At 37.2% G+C, this 9,758-nt stretch overlaps 1 pseudogene; it reads right to left on the minus strand.

Moving 5' to 3' along the window:
- Positions 1-8,037: 8,037 nt before the first annotated feature.
- Positions 8,038-9,409, minus strand: LOC106836528 (elongation factor 1-alpha 1 pseudogene; annotated as a pseudogene).
- Positions 9,410-9,758: the final 349 nt, after the last annotated feature.

The raw sequence follows: 9,758 nt of genomic DNA on the forward strand, positions 1-9,758 counted from the left end.
TTAACTTCAGCCATCTCCCACTTCTACGTTTCCTTATCTTACTGCTTTACCTATCCTTCTCTAGATACTCTCACACCAGAAGTGTCACTAGGCTCCTCTAGGTAGCAAATGTTGAAAAGAAGTTAGAAGTAACATCCATGAAAGCTGAAAGAAATAGGAAGCATAAGTGGCCAGATAAAGGGACCAGACCACAATGGAGATCAGAAACCTTTGAAAGGGAGGGGAATGAAGATGATCGTGCAGAGAGAAGCTCAGACTGTGAAGCAGATCTGACAAAGTACAAGACAGTCCAGGTACGAAGTCCAGAGCAAAGGTTACCCATTGGAGGAGTCCTGTATTGAGTAAAAATGGCCAAACCATAGTTTTTCCACCACACCTAGTCTTGATGTGGGCTGCCCAGGTGAAGTGTGATCTTTGCTTGAAAACTAAGGTAGATCCCTAAGGTGCTAACAATGTCAGATAGCTGTACTCATGCAGGCTGAAGAGCAAGCTCCATTGGAGAAAGATCCCAATGGCACACCCCCTGGCACCATAGCAGGTCAGCCTTAGACTTCTGTTTTAGATGATCTGGTACATTGTTTGAATTCATTCTCCTCTGTAGCTCTGCTCAGTATGTTGCATGGCTCATTCCAAAATTCTGTGTCTCAAGTCTATAGAGACATTGTACTCATACTATTCCTACAGATTGGAAGTTCTCTCAATTTACAAATTTTTGTTCACTTGAATGATTACCTGTTTAATGTTGACAAACCAAGAAGCAACCCTTGGGATGATAATATTAACACTTTGGTGTGAAACTAAGTCAAACTATCCACTGATCACCTCCTTTGAGCATCTAAAATTAATCCAATGAAATATACATCTTTGGTAGCCCTATGTGGTAGAGTGTAATACAGTTCAAACTACTCATTATCCATCATTATATATACTCTATTCTAGAGCCCCTCCAGATGGAAATATTACATTTCCCATCCATCAATACCTAGCTTAGACATATGCCTTACTTTGGCCAATGAAATATGAGAGAAAGTAACATGAAATACTTTTGAAGAAATGTTTTAAAAGCTAACACACCCTTTCACTTTTTTTCTTTTCCAGAAGACTAACAATGACAGGGGCTCAGATAGGGGTTATCCAACAATAAAAGGAAAAAAAAAAAGCAGATGGGAAAAACAAACAAACAACAAAAACCTCCACAGCTGTCCTGCAATAGACACAGTGTGAGGTAGAAATAAACTTTTGCTTTTTAAGCCATTAACATTTATTGAGTTGTTTGCCACCAAAGATTAACCTAGCCTAAGATTCAATTTGCTTTTGGTCAACTTTGGGGTTTAACTATGCTGTAGCCTTGGGGTGTGTTCTTGAGCTAGTTTCTTTACATCCCATGTCTCATCTGCAAAACAGAATAAGAATGAGACCTATTTCATATGGCTGTCATCATAAACAAATGTGTCCAGACATGTAAAGCACTCAGAAGAATATCTGGACTATTATGAACGCCTACTAGATGTTATCTGTTAGCTGCCACCACCAACACTGCTGCTGTTAGTACTGTGACTCATCCTGTCCCTCCAATCCGGCCCTATCAGAGACATTGGTTCAACCCCAATTTCCCAATTCTACCACTTACTACACTGATCATCTGGCATAATTTCTTTAAACAATTCAGCCTTAGTTTCCCCATATAAATTACTTTATATAAATGTGTCTCTTTTTTGAACAAGTATAAAGTGAAAATTAGTATATCAGACTCCTCTCATGACCAGGTGGGTTCATTTTCCAAATATTTTCATAAATCCATGGCTTCATTTTGGTATTAACATCTAATGATCCATATCTAGCAATTTCTTTACCATTTTTTCCTTTCCTCTTAAAGCAATAAACTTCATCCAAATACTCTCAAACTTTTCAGTTCATCTTTTTTGGATATCTTAATATTGTGCTTTCATAAATTTTCATGCAATCTTCACTCTAAACAGAGCTCAAAATAATTCATTTTAAGCATCAACATTTCTGCTATAAAGGATATTCTACAAAGTTGCATGTTAAGTTGGCAAACACTTAAAAGTAACTGAAAAGATCGTAAGTTATAGAGCATTAAGGAAAACTCTTTTTAGAATCTATTCTTCTTACTGTCATGCCATCAAAGATGGAGAATAATGTTCTTCCTAATTTTCTTACCAGGAACAATTAAACAAAAAGACAATCTTTGTTTCTTAGAAATCCTATAAATTTTGTTTCCTTAATTTTTCCATTTTTTTTATTCTTTCCACGTAAAGTATCTTTGATCATCTGTGTGTGACATTGATTTTCATTGCAACCCATTTTCCTGAATTCTATAACCAGTTACCAAAAATAAAGAAAAACAAAACCACATTTTTCAAAACTATATCATTCATCACTGAAAGAAAAGAAAGTAGAAAATTTCATTCTTTTTTTTTGAGAAAGATTAACCCTGAGCTAACATCTGCTGCCACTCCTCCTTTTTTTGCTGAGGAAGACTAGCCCTGAGCTAACATCCATGCCCATCTCCCTCTACTTTATATGTGGGATGCCTGCACAGCATGGCTTGACAAGCAGTGCAAAGGTCCACACCTGGGATCCGAACTGGCTAACCCTGGACCACCAAAGCAGAACGCGTGAACTTAACCATTGTGCCACGGGGCCAGCCTCAGAAGTTTGATTTCCAAGTTAGTTTTTCTGCTAGGCTTTTCATATGTTAAATATTTCTCCATTATTCCATGATTTTCTGACCTCCTTGACTTCAATTTCCCTTCAAATTCAGTCTACCCTCCAACAGTGTCAAAGTTACCTTCATAAGAATTAGATTCTATTGTTTAACTTTCTGGAGTCCAACCTCCATAGACTCTCTAACATTAATAGGCTAAAGGTAAAATTACTCCACACTAGCTGTTTGCAAAATCTTTCATGAATTCCCCTTTCCATTCGGCTCCTTTGATGCCCCCTACTTCTCTTCTTATTCTCTAGCCCCTTCTCAGTCTGCTTTCCTTAGACCTATAAAAATGGACTGCATTTTCTCCACAATTCTGATCTCTCTGCCTACGCTTTTCCTTTTGTACCTTTTCCTACAAAGATCTCAACTGCTTCCGAATTGTTGTTGATTAATACCCATAGGTGTCATCTAGAACCCTGACCACTTGCCCAAATGCCACTTGTTTGTTTTTAATGATCTGGTCAGTATGTCCTCATGAGTGCTCTAACATCACCTCATATTAATCGTGTTTAAAAGAAAATTCATTTCCCACGTATGAACCCCCTTCACCTCTTGCCCCACAAAAATATCATCTTCTCTTCCTGCTTTCCTTATATCCATCATTGGCTGTATTCACATCTTAGTCCTTAGGTTTTATAGTTATTGTAGAATTGTAGAATTGGAAGAAATCTTACAGATCATCCAAGCCATCCCTCAGGATGTGTAAATTTCCTCTACAAATTTGACTTCTGGCCAAAGCAGCTGTGAACTCAGCAATTGTAGGCCAAATTGTGTGTTTATAGACTTTTCTCAGTATGAGATTTCTAGCTTTGTCATGCAAAAGAGTTTAAAGGCAATGACCTGGACTCATCCTTTTCTTTTCTCTTTTCCTTACTACTCTTTTCTGTTTATTTCCAAATTATGTCAATTCAATCTCTACAGTATCCCTCAAAAATAAACCTTCTTTTCATCTTACACCGTCCCCAATTTGGGCCATGCTCATGGATCTCCCCCCGTGCTATTGCTGCACTGCTTCAGGTATAAGAGAAAGAAATCCTGCTAGTGAGCATTCAAGAAAATAATTTGAGAGACTGGAGACAGTGTAACTCATGGAATTTTCTTCCTGGTTGTGTTAGCTCCTTATTGCTGTTGTAACAAATTACCGAGAACTTTGTGTCTTAAAACAACATACATTTTTTATCTCATGCTTTTAGAGGTCAGAAGTTCTAAAGTCAATATGTGCAATGTGTGCTTCTTGAAGGGGCTCTAGTGGAGGGGGAATCCATTTGCTTCCTTTTTCAGCTTCTAGAGGCTGCCTACATGCCTTGGCTCATGGGCACTTCCTCCATCTTCAGTGCCAGCCGTGTAAGGTCTTCAAATGGTCAAGTCTTTCCTTCTCTCTCTAGCTCTTGCTTTCTCTCTCTCTCTCCGGCTTATGAGGGCCAAGTTCGTGAGAAGATGTGCTGTGAACAAGAACTGTGATCTGAACTAATGCAGAAGCTGGAGGCTGTGTCTAAGAGGGCACCAGAGTTTATCACTACCAGTGGCTTTTATGGTTCCAATAGGAGTCTGGGTAAGGTCAATTTTCTGGTAAATGCTGGAACTGCTATTAATCCTGGGATAGAAGTTTTTCCATACTTCACTCTCCCAAAGGAGACTATTATATCCATATAAATAGATGTGTGTGTTATTATTTTCACAAGATCTTTCCAGATATTCTCTTGTCTAATTGGGGATGCAGTATATGATATTTTCTTCCAGTTCTGAATAGATTATAACTCCCTCTAGCGTCCAGGTTTTGTTAGTTTATATGTTTTAATATTATTCTCCTCAGTTTCAACCTTTTCTTCAATCTGGGATGAGAGTTCTGGAAGCCAGACTTTTGGCAAAGCCTTGACAACTGAAATAGACTCTTAATTAACCTCTCTGTCCCTGGTATTCTCCCAATCATTGCATCTTTTATGTCTCCGCTTCTTTAAACTTTTTTGATAAAGTCTTTAATGTCAGTCACTTTCCTTTTTAAAAATATATAAGGGTTTCCCACAGCCAAGCAAATAATATCTAAACTCCCTCTCATTGAATTGAGAACTCTCTGGGATCTGTCCTCAAAACTAACTTTCTGGACTTCACTTCCATATTTCCATAGGCTTCCATAAGCTGCTCATATCTTGTCTCTCAAAAAGGAGACATCAGAGCATTTTAACTTAACCTCTGCTAGTCATTTAGCTCATATTTCCAAAGGTACCATTTGAAAACTGTGTCAAATCAATCATAGGAGGTAAGAGTCTCTGTGCCCTGAAACACAGTCTCCCCATTAGACATAATAATTTCTGTTAATGGAGTTTGATAGGCTGACCACAAATAATTTAAAGCATTTAGGTGGTCAAATCTTGCTCAGGCCATGGGAATCAGGAAAGCACATTTTTAAACTTGTGTATGAAACCTTCATCAGCGATTCATCCCTTCCATGCAGACTTTTGTAGTCAGGTGAGAGGTCCATGCCATCATGACATAGTAACCTAAAAAATACCTTCAGATTCTTAAAAAAGGACTAAATTGCTCTCTAGATGTTATTCTAACTGTGGTCTAAATTCTTACATTCACAATTTGAAACTGGTCACTCCTAAAAATAATCAAGCTTCCCGGAAATTTTCAATATTTCAAAAGGTGAAGGGATGACGGAATCTTCCACTATGTTTCTTGGAGATGGGCTGGTCTCTGAGATGAAATTCTTTTGCTGCTCTCTGTAAGTGCTCCTGTATGCAATAGATCTATAAATAAAAATATTAGGTTTATTTTCCCCTTACACAGTTCACGGATCATAGTACATATTGCCAAAGTGTCATTTATGTCCTTATCTCTACTCACTGTTATAACTAGACTTGAACCTGAGAGAATACTGTAGTTGTTTAGTTGCCCATGCTATTCATCCAAATGTGTGCCTGGAAAAAAGAAACTCATAGGTGTGAGAAATAATGCTTCAGTTTTTCAGACCATCGCTGAGAGAAAATATCCAGAGTTCATAAAATTCAGGCAACATAAATTAGCAATTTCTCCAGCACCTCCTGTTCCACAATAAGAAGTACTCAGGGGAGTTTGTAAGTGTCCTTGGAAAATAAATAGGAGGTTGGCGATTTTGGCACAAAATCTCTTGTGACTTAGGAAATGTCGTTTAGTTAAAAATAGTATTCAGTGACTGGCCTCAGTGATATATTTATTCTAAACTAATTTAAAATACTTACTTAAATCTGGGGTAAATAGGATAGGCTACATAGTAATTCAGAAGGCCTAAACTCTCTTCTCTAATGTAACCAAAATTCTTTATAGAATCATTGAAACAATTAAGTGAAACTGCAATCCTCTTTAAAATTCTATAAACAAACAAAGCAGAGCAGGAGGGGAGGGAGAGCAAGAAAGAAGGACTTAAAGTGCCATCTTAAATAGCATGCTAATTGTGAGTGGCTTGCTTTATTAATTAAATGGTAACTGACTCAATCAGCAATTATACAGGAATTTTTTGTGTGTAATCCAAGGACTAAATGATTTGACTTGTATTGATCATGTCCAAAGATAAGCTGCTAAGATTATTCTTTCTTTTCATTATTTCCCACGCATCTAGTAAATGGAAACTTATCAGAGGGTTTAATATATGGTTTCCAGGATCAAGACCTAGACTTTGAAATTCATCACAAATATTTTTTTTGTCACTGAGCAATAAGAAATAGTTTGTGGATTGGCACTTGTTTAGATAATTTTGCTAATAGGTAATAAAACTTCATGGTTTACCTGGAGACAATATTTTGATGGCTTTTCCAAAACTTTCGCGCTTCGGAAGAAAAAGATAATATATTGGCAAAACTTTTCTCTTAAAGAATTCCTGACACTGTTGCATTGATAAGAATATTATTGCAAATGTGAAATAAGATGCATTTGCTTATTTAAAAATGCCTTCAGAAAGGAAATATTTTCTTAAAATCAGACATTTCCATCCATAACGTTAAACAGTTGTAAACTCTGTTCAAAAATTCCAAAAATAGAGTTAGAAGAGGATATTTAATAACGATGGAAATATTAAGTCTTGCACATATCATCAATACGATTTGCTAAACTTTTGTATCATAGTTGAGTGACTTCCAAGATGGACAGTTTACTACCTTCTCAATTGTGTAAATAATAAAACAAACAAAAACATATGAATATTTCTTAATTAAGTCAATGATATCTTGATATATTATAAAGAAACTTTTTAAATTTTATGTTTTATCAATAAGTTGTTCACAGTTTGTATTTCTGGATGTGATATTTTAAATCTATTTTATGATATTTATAAATTTCTGTGTCTTGTACCTAAATAAAATAAACTTTAAAGATTTTAAGGAATTATTTATACCAAATCCTCACAACTATTTGGAAAGAAAATATTTTCTTTCTTGAGATTATACCAATAAATTTACTCAATATTGATGTGACTACACAAAATTTTATATGCAAAACATGGCCATAAACATCACAGAATTTGGCCTTTTTATAAGGTAGTTTATATATAAACAAAGTTACTCTTTCCTTGTCTGTCTTAACCTGTGAAGTATTGCAATGAACATACCCCGTCCTATAACTTTTCACCATGTACTAAGAACAAAGATGATTCCTCCCCTTAGAAAAGGTTAACAAACCTTAAATTCCCAGCTAGAAAAAACATTAACTCATAATTGTCAAATTTTGAAGTTTCCACAGATGGCACATCAGAAATAGATTAGGGCAGCTCTTACTTAAATCTTTCACCTAAGTAGTTCTATAAGAAGTTATGGTGTTAACCAAAAGAAGATACAGGTTTCTCACTAAACTTTGTTCCAATGAGTCTCAAAATTCGGTGACAGATTTTCAGTCTGGTTGTTTCCATTAAAAAGTACTGATTTTAGGGGCAAGCCCCATAGTGTAGTGGCTAAGTATGGCACACTCCACTTCATGGCCCATGTTTGAGGGTTCCGATCCCAGGTACAGACCTTTACCACTCCTCAGCCATGCTGTGGCAGTGACCCACAAATAAAGCTGAGGAAGATTGGCACAGATATTAGCTCTGAGCTAATATTCCTCAGGAAATAAAAAAAAGTACTGATTTTAAAAACTAATAACTTAAAACCGCCACACACCCACAAACAAATGATCCACAAAACATTCTTCTTTCCTTCTGAAAGTTTTACAATGCATTGCTATCATTATTATCAAGTTACTATTAAACTTAAATGGCCAACTGAGACAAACAGTTCTGAGACGATCCTTCCACCACTGATTAAGATGGGGTTGACAGGTATTAGGGATAGTACTCATTTAGCCTTCTGAGCTTTCTGAGCAGACTTGGTAACATTGTCAGCTCCAGTAGCCTTCTTGTCCACTGTTTTGATGACACCTTCAACAACTGTCCATCTCATGTCACAAAGAGCAAAACGACCCAGACAAGAATCATCAGAGAAGCTCTCAACACACACGGGCTTGCCAAGAACCATTTTAACTACAGACGCACCACCAGATTTCAAGATTTTGGGGTGATCTTCCAGTTTCTTCCCAGAAGGGTGATAATCTTCTTCAGCTCAGCAAACTTTCAAGCAATTTGAGCTGTGTGACAACCCCACAAAGGTGTATAGCCAGGATTAATTTGGCCTGGACAGTTTAGGATATTTACCTGAGCCATGAAGCTAGCTGCTTCCATGGGTGGGTCATTTTTGCTGTCACCAGTCACATTGTCATGATGAACATCTTTGACAGATTCATTCTTGATATTGAAGCCCACATTGTCCCCAGCAAGAGCTTCACTCAAAACTTCCTGGTTCATTTCAACAGACTTTATGTAACATTGTCTGGAGCAAAGATCACCACCATGCCACATTTGAGAACACCAGTCTCCATCAGCCCACAGGGACAGTCCTAATACCAACAATTTCATAGATGTTCTGGAGGGGCAGACAAAAGGGCTTCTCAGTTAAATAAGGTGGTGGTTGTATGCAATCCAGTGCTTCAGGTGGCGTGGTTCCACTGCATTGCGATCTTTATCGGTGACTTTCCATACCTTTAATCAAGACATGTTAACACTTGGCTCCAGCATGTTGTCACCATTCCAACCATAAATTGGCACAAATGCTACTGTGTTACAGTTGTATCTAATTTTCTTAATGTAGGTGCTGACTTCCTTAACAATTTCCTTATATCTCTTCTGGCTATAGGGTAGCTCAGTGGAATTCGTTTTGTTATCACCAATAGTTAGTTATTTCACACCAAGTGTGTAAGCCAGAAGGGCATGCTTATGGGTCTTCCCATTCATGGAGATACCTACTTCAAATTCACTGACACCAGCACCAACAATCTGGACAGCACATTCAGCCTGAGATACACTATCATCTTGTTTTTGATAAAGTCTCTGTGACCTGAGGCATCAACAGAGGTCACATAGTGTTATCTGGTCTTGCATTTCCACAGGGAGATATCAATGGTGATACCACATTCACGCTCAGCCTTCAGTTTATCCAAGACCCAGGCATCTTTGAAGGAGCCCTTTCCCATCTCAGTAGCCTCCTTCTCAAATTTTTTTGATGGTTCTTTTGTTGATCCCACCACATTTGTAGATCATTGTAGGCCAGTAGTGGTAGACTTGCCAGAATTTACGTGTCCAGTGATGGTGGTGTTGGTATGAATCTTTTTCATTCCAATTTTGAGATTTAGCTGTGGTTTTCATGACACCTGTGTTCAGGTGGCAAAACTGTTATGAAAAAGCTAGAAAGAAAATCTTTACAATCTTTCTGGATTCCACCATGGTCTTCAAATAATGATATGTAACATATGATCTTATGCTTAAAGATAGAGTTAGTTTTTATCTTGTCTCTGGCTGTTCAATTTTGTCTCCAGGGCAGTCTTGGACCATAAACCTAACTTGACCAAGAGAAAGATTAACTATACCAAACAGTAATATTTATTACCCGCTATTTAGAATTCATCCAGTTTCCCCACAAAGTACGCTGTACTAGCTTGTCTACATTGTTATTAAAAATATATA

The sequence above is a fragment of the Equus asinus genome, chromosome 18 (genome assembly GCF_041296235.1).
Source record: "Equus asinus isolate D_3611 breed Donkey chromosome 18, EquAss-T2T_v2, whole genome shotgun sequence".
Lineage (NCBI taxonomy): Eukaryota > Metazoa > Chordata > Mammalia > Perissodactyla > Equidae > Equus > Equus asinus.